This window comes from Procambarus clarkii, chromosome 63 (assembly GCF_040958095.1).
Source record: "Procambarus clarkii isolate CNS0578487 chromosome 63, FALCON_Pclarkii_2.0, whole genome shotgun sequence".
Lineage (NCBI taxonomy): Eukaryota > Metazoa > Arthropoda > Malacostraca > Decapoda > Cambaridae > Procambarus > Procambarus clarkii.
Window position 1 is genome coordinate 25,983,037 of NC_091212.1, and position 18,361 is coordinate 26,001,397.

The 18,361-nt window shown below is 45.1% G+C and overlaps 1 long non-coding RNA gene across 1 annotated transcript in view; it reads left to right on the top strand.

Moving 5' to 3' along the window:
• The first annotated feature begins 367 nt into the window (after window positions 1-367).
• Window positions 368-18,361, top strand: part of LOC123769448 (uncharacterized) — a 68,139-nt gene continuing 50,145 nt past the window's right edge. The window contains exons 1-2 of the long non-coding RNA XR_011223581.1: window positions 368-498; window positions 1,639-2,635. This is a non-coding gene — a long non-coding RNA (uncharacterized lncRNA). The remainder of the gene's footprint in view (window positions 499-1,638; window positions 2,636-18,361) is intronic.

Genomic DNA, 18,361 nt, shown 5'->3' on the forward strand with positions numbered 1-18,361 from the left:
ACACGTTATTTAGTCAATAAGTGCTGCTCCCAACCACATACTGTACCCATAATTTTGTCGCCGTTCTCGAGGCACTGTAAACATCTCCAAATTAAAAGTTGCCTTAACTATTGCGACGGTGCACCCTGCAAAATAGTGATGTATGACGGTCATAGTCCAAGAATGGTGGGCAGCGATAGTATCATGTATAAGCCTTTCCGTTCTGCAGACCTTGCCAACCTTACAAAAATGGAAGTATAATTTGCTACCTGACTTAATGATTGTATTTTTTAATGTCTTTTATATTACTTACGTTATGAAGTCACGCTCGTTTGTGGTATTGTTTTTGTTTGGCTATTATATTGGGGTGGGTGGGTGCATCAGCTGTGGTGAGTGGGAGTGGTTGCTAGGAGACGGGTCAGGACGGCTGGAGGGTCGCTCCGCCAGGTCCTAGAGGCCGTCAGTCTTGCAGCGCGGCGCGCCAACGAGGCACTCTGCTGGCGTCCCTCGTCACTCCTGGTGCCGTACACCTACTACTACTCCTCACATAATATTATCTCTCATACCAGTAACTCTGCGTGTGTATCTGGGAGGCTGACACTAACGGAAAAGTGTTAGCTGCGCCGTGAAGATTACAAAGTGACGTGAGAAGCAGGAGGGTGAGAATATGACGTCAACAAAAATATTGACATACGGGCACGTGAATCCCGCACCCCGTCATGTTTACCAAGCCGTCGAGCACATGGTGACTGGAGAGTAGCCCCTGGTGCGCACTGGCCTGATTGTCTTCCCTCCCCATTTCCCAGTAGTACGGTGCACCACAGTGTTGAGGACTGGCGAGGCAGGGGTGCGCTCACCCCTCCCCCGAGCCCGTATGTCAAGCTTCAAGCAATAAGTGACTCATAATGTCAACATGTTGATGACTTCAGTTTTGTGTCTGACTTTTTGATGAGAATACAGTGTAACCCTCTCCAACACCTCTCTACAGGATTCATTCGTGTCAGCGGATGAATGAAGCACATTTATTGAATTTTGAGAGATTTGCAACCAATACGTTTTCCGTGAACGGTTTTTCATTCAGCATTGCTCTTCTTAAATTTTGTCGTAAATTATAATTGAAAGATTTAAACGTATGACTTGAAATAAATTAAATTTTTTAATATTAATACAGGATATTTGAAAGAAAAGTGAAATTACTAAAATGTAAAAATATATAATCTTAGGCTATTTTGCAGCTTTTTAACACCATTGTAAATGATTAGTTTTGCCGTATTGATTTTGTGGGGTGAGGCGGGGATGATTAAGAGCGGAGACGACCGTTGCCGCAGTGACAGCCAGTCTTAACTCTTGTCGCTTGGTCACGCTCTGTACAAATATTGTACGTGAGGGCGCGTGCTCCAGCCATGTAGGAATGCCAAGGACGATGCGTGTACGTGGTTTAGATACACCACGTGTGTGTTAGCGCGTGACATGTACACCTCATTCATGGCCTTCTGTGCTACCTTTAAATGGCTTTTAGCCAAGTTGTTTACCTGGGGATGATTTCCGTTCATCTGCATTTTTCTACCTGAGGATGTAATGCGAATTTCGTGAAGATTATTTTGTGAGCAACAAGTTCGAGTATAAAATCGGAGGTGATTAATGTATTTATTATTTTAGGTATAGTTTAATGAAGTGAGCGTTTGGTGCATTGAGTGAAGTGAAGATAGGAGTGTAGATGGGCGTTGGTGTGAGCTGGTGATCGTGTGATGGGTGTGTGCTGCTGAAGGCCAGTTGTCCCCCTGTCTACCTCTTACGGACACTCTCTGGTAGACCCACCAGTGTTTCCCTACGTGCCTCCATTATACTTGTATACCAGTACCAACACAGCTGTGTGTAGCGTGCCTCTAGTCCCTCTGGCAGTCTTCCCTGCAGCGGACGCACTTCGCCAGGCCTCTCTGTCCTCCCAAGTGCCCCCACCAACTTGGATATACCCACGGTGGGTTCATGAGTGCCTTTTGTGGACTAGGCCTCCAGAAGTCTTCCGTGTGGTCCATGAGCCTACACGTACACTGCCAGCGGCACAACCAGCTGATCAAGGCGGCTTTAATGTTAGCCACCACCCAGGTGTGAGGCCTCCCCAGCCAACTCGCATCACAAAGTTCTGCATCTTTATACCGCCACTGCTGTTTGAATATATTGTACTGAATAACTCATTCTTGAAGCATTCTACAACAAAAACTCATTTCACGTGTAAAACATCTGTGCCCGATTATAATGTAACGGCTTCACTCCTATACCAGTGTGTGTTTGGAAACAGGCTAAAGCACGAGATGCCGTCCACGTCGCCTCAGGAGGAGCACTAAGGACTAGAAAACGATCATTTAAGGACTTAAAGATACATCTTAGAATTGGAAGACTTCAGGAACATTGAGACCCATAAAAGATTGGAGAGGGGATTAGATTAATGGGAGAGGCCTAAACAGGCATTAAATCACCAGGTGGGTAGAGGCAACCATTATAGCTGGTGGAAGGAGCAAGAATCTTCGAGTAAGCCCCAAGAGGAAGCCGCCGTCGCCATGTTTCCTAGGATCCATCTGATCGACCTGACGACGGTGGCACCCCTGCTCATACCCTTCGTCTACCTGGCTGGCGGCAGCTTCTATCAAGTGTTCAGGTGAGTGTTGTTGACATCTTGACACTATTGGATGGCGTGGCTTGCCCGCTTATACAACACTGGGTCTTATACTGTTAGTGCTATTAATACATTTATATATGGCATAATGCCAATAAGGTCCAGAATGTGTTAAAACGCTTTTTAACGTGTTTTCGAAATCTTGGAAACGGTGTAGATTTATTATTTCTTTCTTAGCCACGGAAAATTATCAGCAAACTTTGTAAATGAAGTTCCCTGACAGTTTTGTAATTGAAAATTATGCAATGGAGCCGTACCTTAAGTCCTGTAATGCTGCAAACCCCCTGATTTAGAGGCATGTGAATTGTGTTTTGTAGTTTATTGTATTATCTCATGAATTAAGTGCCATGGATTAATGTTAGCTTTATGTTCTACATGCTGTGTCAACTAAGGGAACTTTTGGGGGGAAATTAAAGATTGCGAAAGTTGTGAGAAAAAATTATATTTAATCTCAACATTTTCAAATCTTAAATGATTATAAATAAAGTGGCTTAGTCTACGTGCGTTAAGTTGACGATTTACATTTCACTTAGTGCCGGGAATCACTTATAAGAAAGTTTTAGTTTACATGATAATGCTGCGAAACACGGTCATGCCGGAAATTGTTAAGCCACAACCACGAGGTAGAACGAGGGCGCTTTCTTCTGAGATTATAGTTGAGTGCTGATGTTGGCGGGATTTAGAAAGCAAGTGTCAGAAGGGAAGGAGGGGGGGGGGCAGTGGAGAAAGTGAATAATTTGTTTACGTGGAGAGCGAGCAAGCGCGCTCGTTGTCATCGTTACGCTGTCAGCTGGACGCTGTTAAAAATGGAGGCGTTGTTCTTCAGACTGGTGAGTGTAACCTGCATAGACAGCTTGAGGTGAAGGTCAGGTTCACTCGCATCCCCTGAGTTATTATGTACACGCTACAGTAAACATTGCGGGAATATACGTGCTGAGGTCGTAGCCAACTCTTTTCAACTACTTACGAACCTTAGAATAGATGAAATCGGAGAATGCCGATTGGTTCAAGTGATGCAGCTTCTGTTGATACCCAACCTGACTCACCCACATATGTCTAACCTATGCTTAAAACAATCCAGCGATCCAACGTCTATATTACTGTAATCTGTTTAATAAATCCTCATCCCTAGGCGTTAGCTTTTACGGCCCCACATACAGAACCCGACGGGTCACGTGTGAACATGGGTCTGATTGTTGTACCTTAATTTGTTGAACTTACTGGAACCTTAGCGACCTGATTCTGTGCCTAACATGAAGTATTTATTACAATCAGTGGATAAATGTGTGTGTTGTTTCAATGTCGAATATCTGTGTTGCTAGGATTAGAGTTACTATCTAAATCAGCTACAGACAAAATCCTCTTTTTATCTTCTGAAAACACGTTTCTATCTAGACAAGCTTTGGTGTTTTCATGAGCATAAGCAGAGCTAAACCGCTCTCACTTTCACACTAGACAGGTACACGAGCCTGAGGTGAAGGTTGCGGCCCAGGGTGTGTGGAGGGCAGCTGGCGTGTGATCTTGACATTCCCATATATAGCGGCTACCAACTCCGTGTAGCTGAAGGTCGCCCACGGGTAAGGGGAGCGAGGGAGACACCTGGGCTACAGTTCTTTGGCACTCGTGAAAGGAGAAGTGTCAAACTGATGAACGGAGATGATTTTTATTGGAGCATAGTTGAGTGTCAGAATGTCGCGTAGTTATGGTGGAGGGAGGGGGTGGGGGGGGAGCTAGCAAAGTGATAATACAATGGAAGGGATAACTTGTTTAAAGAGGAGTAAGATTCCTATTATCAGGGACATGAAACCTGTTGACCATATTGAGGTATCTCGAGCCAACGACTAGCTATTCCCTTTGAGGCTGGTAAATATGAATGTATGTTTCAGCATACAATTGTTGTTAACTGTGCAAGGTCTCTGCATTATTTAATCGATTAAGTGAGAGGGCGTGGACGGGTGGGCAGCTGATCTCCAGGGTGAAGTCCGTGTAGGGATCTCTCTAGGTCACCCGAAGCGGTGGGCTGAAGCATTGCCTTGGTTATGGCATCCCTCTCTAAGTTTCGGTGTCGCCTCCTCGGAATGAGTTCATATGATGATGTCAAATGTGCTACGAAGATATTGTTTAGACAGAGCTAGGGTAGACAGAAAGCTTATTTAGAGTGCGGGCTGTGTGGGCGGAGATCACACAAGCCACCAGTTGGCAGCAAATACATATTGAGATAGTGTGTGTGTGAGATGGAGAAACTGCTGTTCACAAGAGTGTACGGGTGTCTTAGTCATGACAAGCATCACTGGCTAAGATACAGGGGGATTGAACCAGTCATTAGATTACGGTTTTGTGTTTTATTGTAGTTATTAGTTTGACTATAAATTGTTATATAAGGTTCGATTCTAGTGATATAATTATAATCAGCGATCAAACTTTTTGTCATGATCAGTTATATTAATATGTAATTGGAGTGTTATAAGCAGCGGTGTTAAAGCCTAGTTTTTTTTACCTAGTTATATTTAAAGGCTATATCACTTGTTAGTTTTTCTAGTTTTGTTAATGTTTAAATCGGTCGTACAAGTTATTTCAAATCATCGATTATGCAATTAGTACTCGATGCATATAATTTTCAGTTCCTTGAGGAAAATGGTGGATTAAGGAATAAAGGTGGTGGTACGAGGGCGAGGGTGGAGAGGACGCTGGCTGTGCTCTCCACCTTTAACCAGGCGGCTTCTATTGATTGTGGCAGTGGGACACGCGCATATGTCCCTACTGTTTGGCGCTGGGGACACCCTCCTACTGTGACCAGCTTTATTTTATTATTTGTCATGTAGGATGAGTTAGTGTAGCAATCTTGAGGTTATCTTGAGATGATTTCGGGGCTTTTTAGTGTCCCCGCGGCCCGGTCCTCGACCAGGCCTCCACCCCCAGGAAGCAGCCCGTGACAGCTGACTAACACCCAGGTACCTATTTTACTGCTAGGTAACAGGGGCATAGGGTGAAAGAAACTCTGCCCATTGTTTCTCGCCGGCGCCTGGGATCGAACCCGGGACCACAGGATCACAAGTCCAGTGTGCTGTCCGCTCGGCCGACCGAACAAAGATAAATGTGGGCTCGTAGCATCTGCTCTCCAGTGTTTATGGCTAGGTAATTATGAGGATGAAGTATCGGGTCAGTATGACTATTTAACACTTGGAAGAAATGACAAGGATCTGGGATACGAGAACGGTGTCAAGGAATAGTGCCCACGCATTGTTGGGGATCGAACACGGATGCTGTAAGGTAATGGGGTATGATTGTCATGGCTGGTAAATGGTGTACACGGAGCTAGGGTGTCATGCAGGTCCAGCTTTTCCAGAAATGTAAACTTAATTGTCAGGAAATACAACATAGGAATAAGTAATGTATAATGGTGCTGCAGGTATACAGGATGGAATAAAACAACTTGTCAGCAGAGAAAACAGGGAGACCCCCACCTGGATATCTGGCTTTTTGAAGGAACTACTGACACAGAGATGACTTCCTGACATCCATTTTAAGTGCTTTTGAAGTCAGATCTGTACTCACCTCATTGTGCTTGCGGGGGTTGAGCTCTGGCTCTTTGGTCCCGCCTCTCAACCGTCAATCAACTGATGTACAGATTCCCGAGCCTACTGGGTTCTATCATATCTACATTTGAAACTGTGTATGGAGTCTGCCTCCACCACATCACTGCCTAATGCATACCACTTGTTAACTACTCTGACACTGAAAAAGTTCTTTCTAACGTCCCTGTGGCTCATTGTGTTGCATGAACTGTGTATTGGGAGTGAGTTTGATCATGTATTACCCTAGAATCTGTTAAGTGAGAGTGCTGAGGGTGTGAAATTGTGTATAAATTCATTGAATGATTAGTTTATATTAGTCCTCTAAATTGTTCACCGTCAGATATTTCATATTTTTATTATGACATTATCTTGGGTTAAGTTTATATAAATTAATCCAACTTTAAAGTTACAAAATTGACATTCGTGAAAATTTATCGATTGTTAAATATGTGGTGGTGTTGGGGCGGCGGCGAAGACGAGCGAGATGTGTCAAAAGTTACCATGATACGTATACTTGGCGTTACTGCTACTGCGGTACACCGCACGTTTACCAGCGGCACACCTCACCTGGTCGTTGTCACACCACGGACAGGCGGACACTATATATAATTCTCAACATACCTTGAGATGGCCCTCATTACACCACCGGGACACCCCTCTCACGTCCACACCTCACCATCCACCACATACATGACTCGAACCCGTGTCCCCTCATTACACGCACTAGGGGACACAGGTGGAAACTGAGTGCCCAGATGAGCCACAGAGATATTAGAAAGAATTTTTTTAGTGTCAGAGTAGTTGACAAATGGAATGCATTAGACAGTGATGTGGTGGAGGCTGACTCCATACACAGTTTCAAATGTAGATATGATAGAGCCCAGTAGGCTCAGGAACCTGTACACCAGTTGATTGACAGTTGAGAGGCGGGACCAAAGAGCCAGAGCTCAACCCCCGCAAGCACAAATAGGCGAGTACCACCTTGCTCGCCTATTACCATATTAATACTATTTAAAAAATGCATCTGTGGAATACATTTGCCGCTGTCGAAGGAATTATATTGTGATGGATTAAATAACCTGAGGGAGCACGTGCTTCCTGAATTAAGAGAAATGTTTAGTCTAAGCCTACATTGTTTTATAACTGAACCAGCTGCACTACAAATAGCTACTGGTACGCTATGAAACACTGGAGGAAGAGTTATTTTCTGTGGTTCAAAGTCTGCTCTTCAAGCACTGAAAAACTTCTGCAAGACAGCAAAAACTTCATAGTAGCAATTATAAATATCACATATCACAATATTTGCTCGATACACAGAATAAAGGGGTTTAGAATATCTTTTGTATGGATTTCATCGTATAAACAACTCATCATGATGACAGACACATTGGAGTCAAATTAGCATACAACAATGATGAAGCTGAACCATACCTAGGTATCCCCATCTCTACTATTAAGACAATTGTGCTCCAAACATTCTGTTCTGATAGGAAAGATATCACACCCTGAAAGCATCAGTTTTTTTTTTTTTTTTTTTTTTTTTTTTTTTTTTTTTTTTTTTTTTTTTTTTTTTTTTTTTTACCACAGACGTGGCCACACTTTTACAATGCTAACTAGCATATATAAATTTTCTTCTGTCCTCCATGGACAGGGTTAGAGATGTGTTAAACACATATTTCAAGGGTTTATTGAACACTCAACCACTGAAGGTGATTCGGTGCTTTTAAAATGCTAAGCTAACCTACATACGTAAATACATAGATACACAGATTTACGTATGCCTTACATAAAGTGTTCGATGTGTCTTTTACATAGTGTAATTAATGTACATTTACGAAGGTGAAATGTAATTCTGATCAGCTTCCATATATACTTTATACCCATACATAAAGCATCAGTGTAAAATGTTGATTTGTTTTACTCGGAAAAACGTTCACCAGACAGTGCGACTTAGTGATTGTCAAGATTAGGTTGGGCTACCGTTACCTGTGGCAGGTGGCTACAAGGGACGAATCCCACATCTTCTTTAGTCCACCTCTTTACCTTATATTTCTCAATCTTCGTATCCTCCTGAGACTAAATATATCTCACGTTGTCCATATCTATTGCTGAAACTTTTGATTTTTAATACCCTTTTCGCCATGCTTCACATGCAGCCCTTTAGCTGCAGTTCTTCCAGTCTTAGTCTTTTAGCTCCACTTAGGCTACATAGCTTCCTTCTCAGATTTCAAATTAATATAAGCTAAATGTTTTCTTAATCTCATCTTGAAATACGTGTTATTACAGTTGTTTTCGTTTTAATTATATTATCAATGTGTTACGTGTTAAATATTGAATGAATCATAATTATATTTGTTTATATAGTAATCTTGTGTTATATTTTGCATAGAGCACATGTGATATATATTTTGTTGATTGGGCTGATTAATGTGTATGTGAAGCCGCATTACAATATACTGCATAAAGTGGTGTTAATCGCTCGTATCCTGTTACTACGTCTAGTGATAACACGAGGCGCCCAAGTAGGGGAAGGCTGTCAAGAGCTGCTCAATTATCTACTTGTGGCAGCTTAGGGGGTTGCTGCTGCTTCCCTTGTTACAGCAGCAGCACACTAGCTGGGGGAGGAGGTAGAACTGTCCCCTAGTGTGTTATGTCACCATCCTCAGGACTAGTTTGTTACCGCTGTCTGTAATGAGTGCAGCCCGTCCAACTAAGGTTTCCCAACGTCAAGAAAACGGTAAAATTAATGTGTGAAATGTGTCATCTAACCTATCACAAGACCCAAAACAGAAAACGGGGCAGTACGTCACTTTCGCAAGCCGTTTCCATTTTTAAGTATGACCATTTTTGGCGTTATGTAACACATACGATCGAAATACGACGTTATTTGTTAGAGGAAAGGTTGGGTGTTGCCAGATTTGAGCTGATAACTTAGGAGTGTTGTAGTTTGTGTGAAGATTTGGAGTATCCTAGCGCATTGGTTCAGGAACTGAACACTATAGTTTGTTTAATTAGTCTAGCGGTAACTAGCTAAACGAACTATTGGATTCAGTTCCAGAAAAAGCAAATAATGGGATTATTTATTATATTTATTTATTATACACCCCCATACCGCTCAAGGGATGGGTATGAGGTGTATGATAAATAAACGAAGTGAAAAAAGCCAATCAATTAGTTAGGTTAGATAGGTGACCCGGCAAAGAAATAATATAGTTAGGCATCAGTTTCCTCACCTCATCTTTGGCGCGCCCTTACAATTCAGGTGGTTATGCGAATCGTAGGGTGAGGTGACCCAACTGTTTGTTTCTGCATGTAAGTTTAGCATATCTGTGTCTTTAGTCCATACTGTATACGGGTTTTACGGGCTCACCATGGCCCGTGCTACTTGGAACTTTTTGTTCTGAATAGCTGAATCTAAAACAACATAGTGTGTATTCCTGAAGATGTGTGTTTCTGAAGATATTTGAAATATTAAAATTTCAAACTGGATGTTCAAAATATATATAGATGAATGTTTTTTCTTTTAAACCATTGGTCGGTGATACGGTGTTGTGGGTGCCTCAGAAATGCACCAAAAAGTGGTAAGCTTTGGTGGTAGTGAACACCAAGTGGTGTCAGAGGAGGTGAGGGAGCCAGGACGCCGCCCCGTTGTGACGTGGCTGAGTAGCCTCTCCCTCTCTCCCTCTGCTGGGCGAGATGATTATTGTTTTGTTGCTTTGTCAGCTTGACAAACTTTTTTAGCGGAATAAATATCAAATACCTAAATTTGACATGTGTATATATTCAAGACTGCCGGCTGTTTCCCTTTTGTCAAAAATTGTTAAGGTTATTTCAAAACACTGACAGATAGATGGCAGTCATGTTGCATTTATTTTCATAGGCTGGAGTTATTGTGCATGTTGTGAGATAGTGGCTTCGTGCTTGCATGTTCGTCCTCTAATAGCTCCACGTCATCTTTATCTCTTGCCCTGTTGTGAATGTGGGGAGCTAACCTTTTGTCCTCAGCATACGCTTCAACAGTTCGTTTCTCGGTAACACAGGAAACAAAGGACCACAAACCTCGACATAACAACATGATATGTAATGTGTTAATGGCCTCACTGCCAAACGCAAATTACTGAAGCCATAATATTCGGAGCGATGGTGAAGTCCTTGAAAAAAAATGGCATGGATGCATTGTGACTTCTGCCTTCCTTGCTTCGTTCAGGAGTAAAGGCAGTGTGCTCTTTTCTCTTCGATCGTTCAACATGGGCTACAGTTAAATCTTTATAGAGGCGTTTCGCACTAAGCTCATTTTCTAATTATAAAAAAATAGTCTAGGGTATTACCAATTCACAACATGTAGTTAGGTTTCTACTTTTAATAGAAACCTAGCGTCGCGTGCTAGGTTTGGTTTAGGTTGGGTTGGTTAAATTGTGAAAAAAAATCCGTTGCCAAATCGTTCGTGTATGATATGGCTTGTATCTTCCCATCTAACGTGTGTACTATAAGTCCTTTTTGGGTAATACATTTGTGGCCATGGACACAAGGGGGCCTCGTAGCCTGGTGGATAGTGCGCAGGACTCGTAATTCTGTGGCGCGGGTTCGATTCCCGCACGAGGCAGAAACAAATGGGCAAAGTTTCTTTCACCCTAAGTGCCCCTGTTACCTAGCAGTAAATAGGTACCTGGGAGTTAGTCAGCTGTCACGGGCTGCTTCCTGGGGTGTGTGTGTGTGTGGTGTGGGGAAAAAAAAATAGTAAGTTAGTAGTTAGTAAACAGTTGATTGACAGTTGAGAGGCGGGCCGAAAGAGCAAAGCTCAACCCCCGCAAACCACAACTAGTAAACACAAAGGTTGTGTCGGGTAGTGGTTAATCTATTTTTATGCCGCTACTCAAAGGGGATAAGATACATAGCCTAGTCAATGGCCACAATATCATAAAGCTACGCCAATTCACTGTCGAACCAACGTCATCACTATTGTAGCCTGTCTTCATAAACAAAAGCATATTGACCTTTGATCACATTTGCAACCCGTCCTCGACTCAAGTCCATTACATCCAGCGGTCGACCCCACGGACGCATCCATAAATTTTAACATGTTGTTCATTCAAAACGGAAATTTTCTCAAATATAAATTAATATTAACATTGTGCATATATAGGCATAGGTTAGGTTAGGTGTTTAGGTTCTGTTGGCGATTATTTGTGTTACGTGGGTGAAGCATTTATAGCGTTCTGGTTCGAACGAAATTCGTCAGTGAAGCCCTTGTTCTGGAAGTGTTCGAACGAAATCAGTTAAGTCGTGTGTAAACCGTTTTTCATTCATAAACAGGGGGTTTGGCGGGTGCATGGAATCACTTTTAGGTCTTTGTATGGAGGAGGGGCTGCACATTTACCATAATCCAGCCCGTCCTCTTAACAAAGACCCAAAGGCCATTCCATGCACCCGCCAAACCTCCTGTATGAATGATAAACGGTTTACACACGACTCACAACTGATGACGTTCGAACACTTCCGGAACAAGTGTTTCACTGACGAATTTTGTTCGAACCACAACGCTATAAATGCTTCACCCACGTACTACAAATATAAATAATCGCCAACAGAACCTAAACACCTAACCTAACCTAACCTAACCTAACCTATGCTGATATATTATAATATTAATTTATATTTGAGAAAATGCCTGTTTTTAATGAACAGTATGTTAAAATTTGTAAATGCGTCTCTGGGGGTCGACCGATGGATGGAATGGATTCAAGTCGAGGACGGGTTGAAATGCTTCACCCACGTACTACAAATACAAATAATCGCCAACAGAATCTAAACACCTAACCTAACCTATGCTATATATGCACAATATAATATATTATTAATTTATATTTAAGAAAATTCCTGTTTTGAATGAACAGCATGTTAAAATTTATGAATGCGTCCGTGGGGTCGACCGCTGGATGGAATGAACCTGAGTCGAGGACGGGTTGTATTGTGCCCACTGGTCTGCAACTGTGTGCCTAAAGTAGGGTATTTCACACGTCTATTTATACTTGCCATTTGGTGTTTAACACGACTGAATGGGAATTTCTATACAAAGATAGAAGTATGTTAGGTGTTCAGGTTCTGTTGGCTACTATTTGTTTACGAAGTACATGGATGAAGCGTTTACAGTGTTGCGATTCGATCAGAGGTCGTCAGCGAAGCACTGTCCCAGAAATCTTCGAACATCCTTTACAGAAAATATAGAATATTGTTATTTTAGGTTCAGCTACTCGGAACAAAAAGTTCCAAGCAGCACGGGCTATGGTGAGCCCGTCGTTCTCACCTGGCCCAGGAGATGTGCCATGTAGAATGCATTTTGAAAGTAAAAGCTGTTGTGCACTCCCACAGATCCTTAAAGAATGTAGACAGTGGTCAGGCGGATCTGATAAATTTGAAACTAAATTTGGGGGGGGGGTTCCAGAAAGAAAGGGAATGGAGGATAGAACTGTTAGCAAGTTAATCGCGTTGACAGGTTGTGGGAAAGGTCACATTGCGAAAGTGTTGGTGATTTACTATTCCGGTAGTGAACAGGTGTAGGTCGTGTGTTTGTTTACACTCGCCCCACACTCATACCTGTTGATAGTGTATGTGAAGGTGGTGTGGGGCATATGATAGTGTAGTGTAGATACAGGTGTAGTTAACATACATAGACACATGCTGATGCTCAGCACGCGCGTGTCTGGGGCATCACGGTAGGTTTGTGATATTTATAATTATATTGATCTCGCTGGTGTTTGTGTGCCCCGCCTTGGCGGCAGCAACAAGTGTTGTATTGGGGGCAGCCGATCACATACTGTGGAACCTACCACCTGACACAAACATTCCCAGTGAAACTAGCCACATAATTCAAGGATTTAAATACGGTTGCATGCTTGTTCACGGTGACAGCAGTATGCCCAGGTATTTTTTTTTTAGTCAAACATTTGTGCGTCACATAAATACCCCGCAGGTGAATGTAAACCTGTTACCAGTACCTCGCCATGGACAGTGAAGTAATTTTATATTAAAAAGCCTGGCGTGAGCCTATATGATCAGTTTGCTAATATTTACAATATATTTGCAAATGATTGACCAAAAGGATGTACACAAAATGCGCAGTATCAGATGAAGAGAACAAACATTTACTCTTCAACATGAAAGGACTGTTAAGTTTCCATGGCGTGCCAGCGGTGACCATCTGGACCCCTTGGAGACTCTCCAGCTGGGGTCCAGCGGTGATCAGGTGGATTATATTGGTGATACATCATTTGGGCCTCTGGGAGGCCGCCGTCTCGGGGGGAACCTCTCCCTGCAATTCCCGCCGCCAGAGTCCCAAGGTTTTGACAACAAATGTGCTATTATACTTCTTGTTTGTTGATATTGTAGCCTTGTGTTGATTTCGTCATTGTTTAGAGAAGCAGTCATGTCTGTTAGACATAAAAGGCAACATGATTTGAATGACGTTAATCTTGAACCTTACTATGTCATCGGTAGGTTACATTAACTGTGGCGAAATCACGTAAATTAGGATGTATAGTTGACCTACTTTTTATTCTCCGTTTTCGTTGTGTACGTTGAATAGAACGTTTGTTGTTTCCAATGGCTATTGTAGAGTTGCATGTAATGGATGCGCAGGTCCTGCTGACGCATTCTTTGTGGGATAGTTCGTCGAGCATATTGCTGCCCGTGCTCACGATACTCGAAGTTAAAGATGTGTGATGATATATATAATTATATGTTATAGTTTACGTAGTATGTGCGTCCCCTACATAAGTACACAACGCAGACTGGGCGTCAGTGGAGGTCCTGTTGTACTTTCGTGCAGTGTTCGCAGGTCCGTCATGGCCACTGGCTTGGTCATATTTTTGCGTCACTGCCGTACGGCGTCGCTTCCTCTCTACCGTAGGAGGTTCCTGTTGGCGACTACACGTCTCGCCGTGACACTACACTTCTGGTAGAGTACAGTTATCATGTAGTTCATGATGATCATCTACCCTTCAGTAGGGTTGTTAGCATTGATTACCGTGTCGTAAAAATAGTTCTCTGTCAAATTTAGATTCGACATTGTGTTCCGTATCCAGACTTTTTTTCGTACATCGTCGCTGGTAAAGTCCATCTAAATATGGTGGTAAGATGAATAGATTTAGCCAGCCGGGTGATGTGGCGAAAGTGTTAATTGGGTCAGGGTAGCCATAATACAGTCAGGCCCCAGTGTTCGCCACATCGTGGGGAGATTTCAGTTAAATAGTGCCCACTGAGATTCAGATATTTCAGTTAGAAGTCTGATCTCTCGGATTTCACACGTAATTAATATCTTTCATTATAATTCTGTCACGGCTAAATTTTTCACTTTTCCCATGAGATTTTCAGTGGTATTTTATACAAGACAATTTGTGCAAGTATTTTCTAACAGCTGATTTATATGACGCTATGATTATTTGAACGTAACCAACGTCAGTTTAAATTTATTTTTAAATAGCCGCCTTGGCCTACCAGCCACACATGGCAGGTCTACATTCTGCTCTATCACCCCAAATGTGTATTTGAAATAATGAAGCTGACAGTTTAATTAATGAGAGATGTTATAATGAGGTGACCTCCGGTTGTCTCTAACGCGGCACCAAAGACCTTCTCTGGTCATCTCTGGTGACAAGTGTATATGTCTAACGAAATATATGATGAACGATACGTGTCGTGATGAGATGTGCATAGTAATGAATCGGATGAGTTAGGTTGGTGGGATGAATTATCCCTAGCTTAGCCCTCTCCACTTTCCTCAGTTCCTTCTTGGTCGTCAAGGGTGGACGACGCCCTTCATCCCTAACCTTCACCATTCTAGGTGCTCTTTGAGGTCTATCCTGAGCTGTAGGGGCTCTCGGGTCACCAGGTGTGTAGCTAGCCGGTGTGGCCCTCACTGTCAAGACGCCTGTGTTGTGGTGCCTTGTATCTTGCCACGTGCGGCTGGTGGGCGGTGTGACCCTAGAGGCTCTACCCATATTTGGCACACTATCACTGCCACCACCACTACCACGCCTCACACCCCACATCCACCACCACTACCACGCCGCACACCCCACATCCACCACCACTACCACGCCGCACACCCCACATCCACCACCACTACCACGCCTCACACCCCACATCCACCACCACTACCACGCCGCACACCCCACATCCACCACCACTACCACGCCGCACACCCCACATCCACCACCACTACCACGCCTCACACCCCACATCCACCACCACTACCACGCCGCACACCCCACATCCACCACCACTACCACGCCGCACACCCCACATCCACCACCACTACCACGCCGCACACCCCACATCCACCACCACTACCACGCCGCACACCCCACATCCACCACCACTACCACGCCGCACACCCCACATCCACCACCACTACCACGCCGCACACCCCACATCCACCACCACTACCACGCCGCACACCCCACATCCACCACCACTACCACGCCGCACACCCCACATCCACCACCACTACCACGCCGCACACCCCACATCCACCACCACTACCACGCCGCACACCCCACATCCACCACCACTACCACGCCGCACACCCCACATCCACCACCACTACCACGCCGCACACCCCACATCCACCACCACTACCACGCCGCACACCCCACATCCACCACCACTACCACGCCGCACACCCCACATCCACCACCACTACCACGCCGCACACCCCACATCCACCACCACTACCACGCCGCACACCCCACATCCACCACCACTACCACGCCGCACACCCCACATCCACCACCACTACCACGCCGCACACCCCACATCCACCACCACTACCACGCCGCACACCCCACATCCACCACCACTACCACGCCGCACACCCCACATCCACCACCACTACCACGCCGCACACCCCACATCCACCACCACTACCACGCCGCACACCCCACATCCACCACCACTACCACGCCGCACACCCCACATCCACCACCACTACCACGCCGCACACCCCACATCCACCACCACTACCACGCCGCACACCCCACATCCACCACCACTACCACGCCGCACACCCCACATCCACCACCACTACCACGCCGCACACCCCACATCCACCACCACTACCACGCCGCACACCCCACATCCACCACCACTACCACGCCGCACACCCCACATCCACCACCACTACCACGCCGCACACCCCACATCCACCACCACTACCACGCCGCACACCCCACATCCACCACCACTACCACGCCGCACACCCCACATCCACCACCACTACCACGCCGCACACCCCACATCCACCACCACTACCACGCCGCACACCCCACATCCACCACCACTACCACGCCGCACACCCCACATCCACCACCACTACCACGCCGCACACCCCACATCCACCACCACTACCACGCCGCACACCCCACATCCACCACCACTACCACGCCGCACACCCCACATCCACCACCACTACCACGCCGCACACCCCACATCCACCACCACTACCACGCCGCACACCCCACATCCACCACCACTACCACGCCGCACACCCCACATCCACCACCACTACCACGCCGCACACCCCACATCCACCACCACTACCACGCCGCACACCCCACATCCACCACCACTACCACGCCGCACACCCCACATCCACCACCACTACCACGCCGCACACCCCACATCCACCACCACTACCACGCCGCACACCCCACATCCACCACCATTACCACGCCACCCCCCCCCCCCTCACATCCATTACCACGCCACCCCCCCCCCCCTCACATCCACCACCACTACCACGCCCCACCCCCCCACCCCTCACATCCACCACCAGTACCACCTTTCCATATTGAACGCCTTTCGTAGTGAGTTCAGATGAATATATGGTGGCCTGAACATGCACCTGGAAGTCTCTCTTGGCCGGACGATATGTTCTCACATATCTATAGACCTATGGCTCGTGTTTGACAATATTGGGATGTCGAGCAGACATTGTAGATCCTCTCACTAGTAAACATTAGAGGAACTGGTCGCACGTGTGTCTGCGGCACCAGTCATCTCGTGGGTTACCGCGTACGACTAATTATTTATCAAAATGTACTAAAATACTTGTGTACATTTTTACCATCGGTGAACGAGCTTCTTCCCTGCATCATGCAAGACCTTCAGTTAATTTGGTTAGTTCTTTAAATTTTCCCTTCTCACGCTAAATTAGAATTTTATCTCATCTGTGGCTTGTGTTTAGTTTCCATCCATGGCCTCTCGTATTACTATTACCTCTTTGTAAATATTTCCATCTCTTCCGTCCATCTCGGTTCCCCGAGGAGTTTGTGTGGGAGGTGTTGAGAAAGGCTGTGGTAAAGCTGAGTGTATTGACATGTGATGAGTGTGTGGTGTAGTGTTGCAAGGAGTGGCGGAGTATAACCTCACTTGTGGTGATGGCTTCCACCTCTTATGTCAGTCACGTGGCTTGGCACGGCGGCTTACCTCCTCCCCCCCCCCTTCCCTCCTTCCCCTCTCCCACCCTCACAACCCTACCAATAATTTACTATCGCACTACTACCATCATAAACTACTATCCCCAGCTACAACTACTGTCGCTCTTCTACCACTGCCAGCTCCTCCATCCTACCACCCCCCTGCTATCTACTGCCACCAAGAGCAATCAAGGCTTACAGGTTCAGGAAGTTAAGACGAAATGTCAGCACTGTGGAGAAATGCCCGACAGACCGCTGGAACATTATCTAACACAGTGCACAGTTACAAACCAAACAAGATTTAAACTAAGATTCAACAGAGCAGAAGTTGAAACACATTGGGCAATATCTTACTGAAGCGACCATACAAGTCATAAATGCTCCGCCTAAGTAAAACAGAAACAAGAAACAAGTTGGTCAGCCAGACACTAATCTGCTCGGGAATATCCCTAGGAAAAAAAAAGTCAGAAAGCACTAGTATTAAGACTGATGTTTAGAACTGAGAACATCAACTAGTGCTGTTGGATAAACAGTGCTATAGTGATAAAGCATCAACCTGACATATATACCGAGTTCTTCCAGCCCACCGCCTTATCCAAGGTTCGACTGGCATCCATCCTCATTATTCCCCTATGTCTTACCGTATGTTTTATTACTTC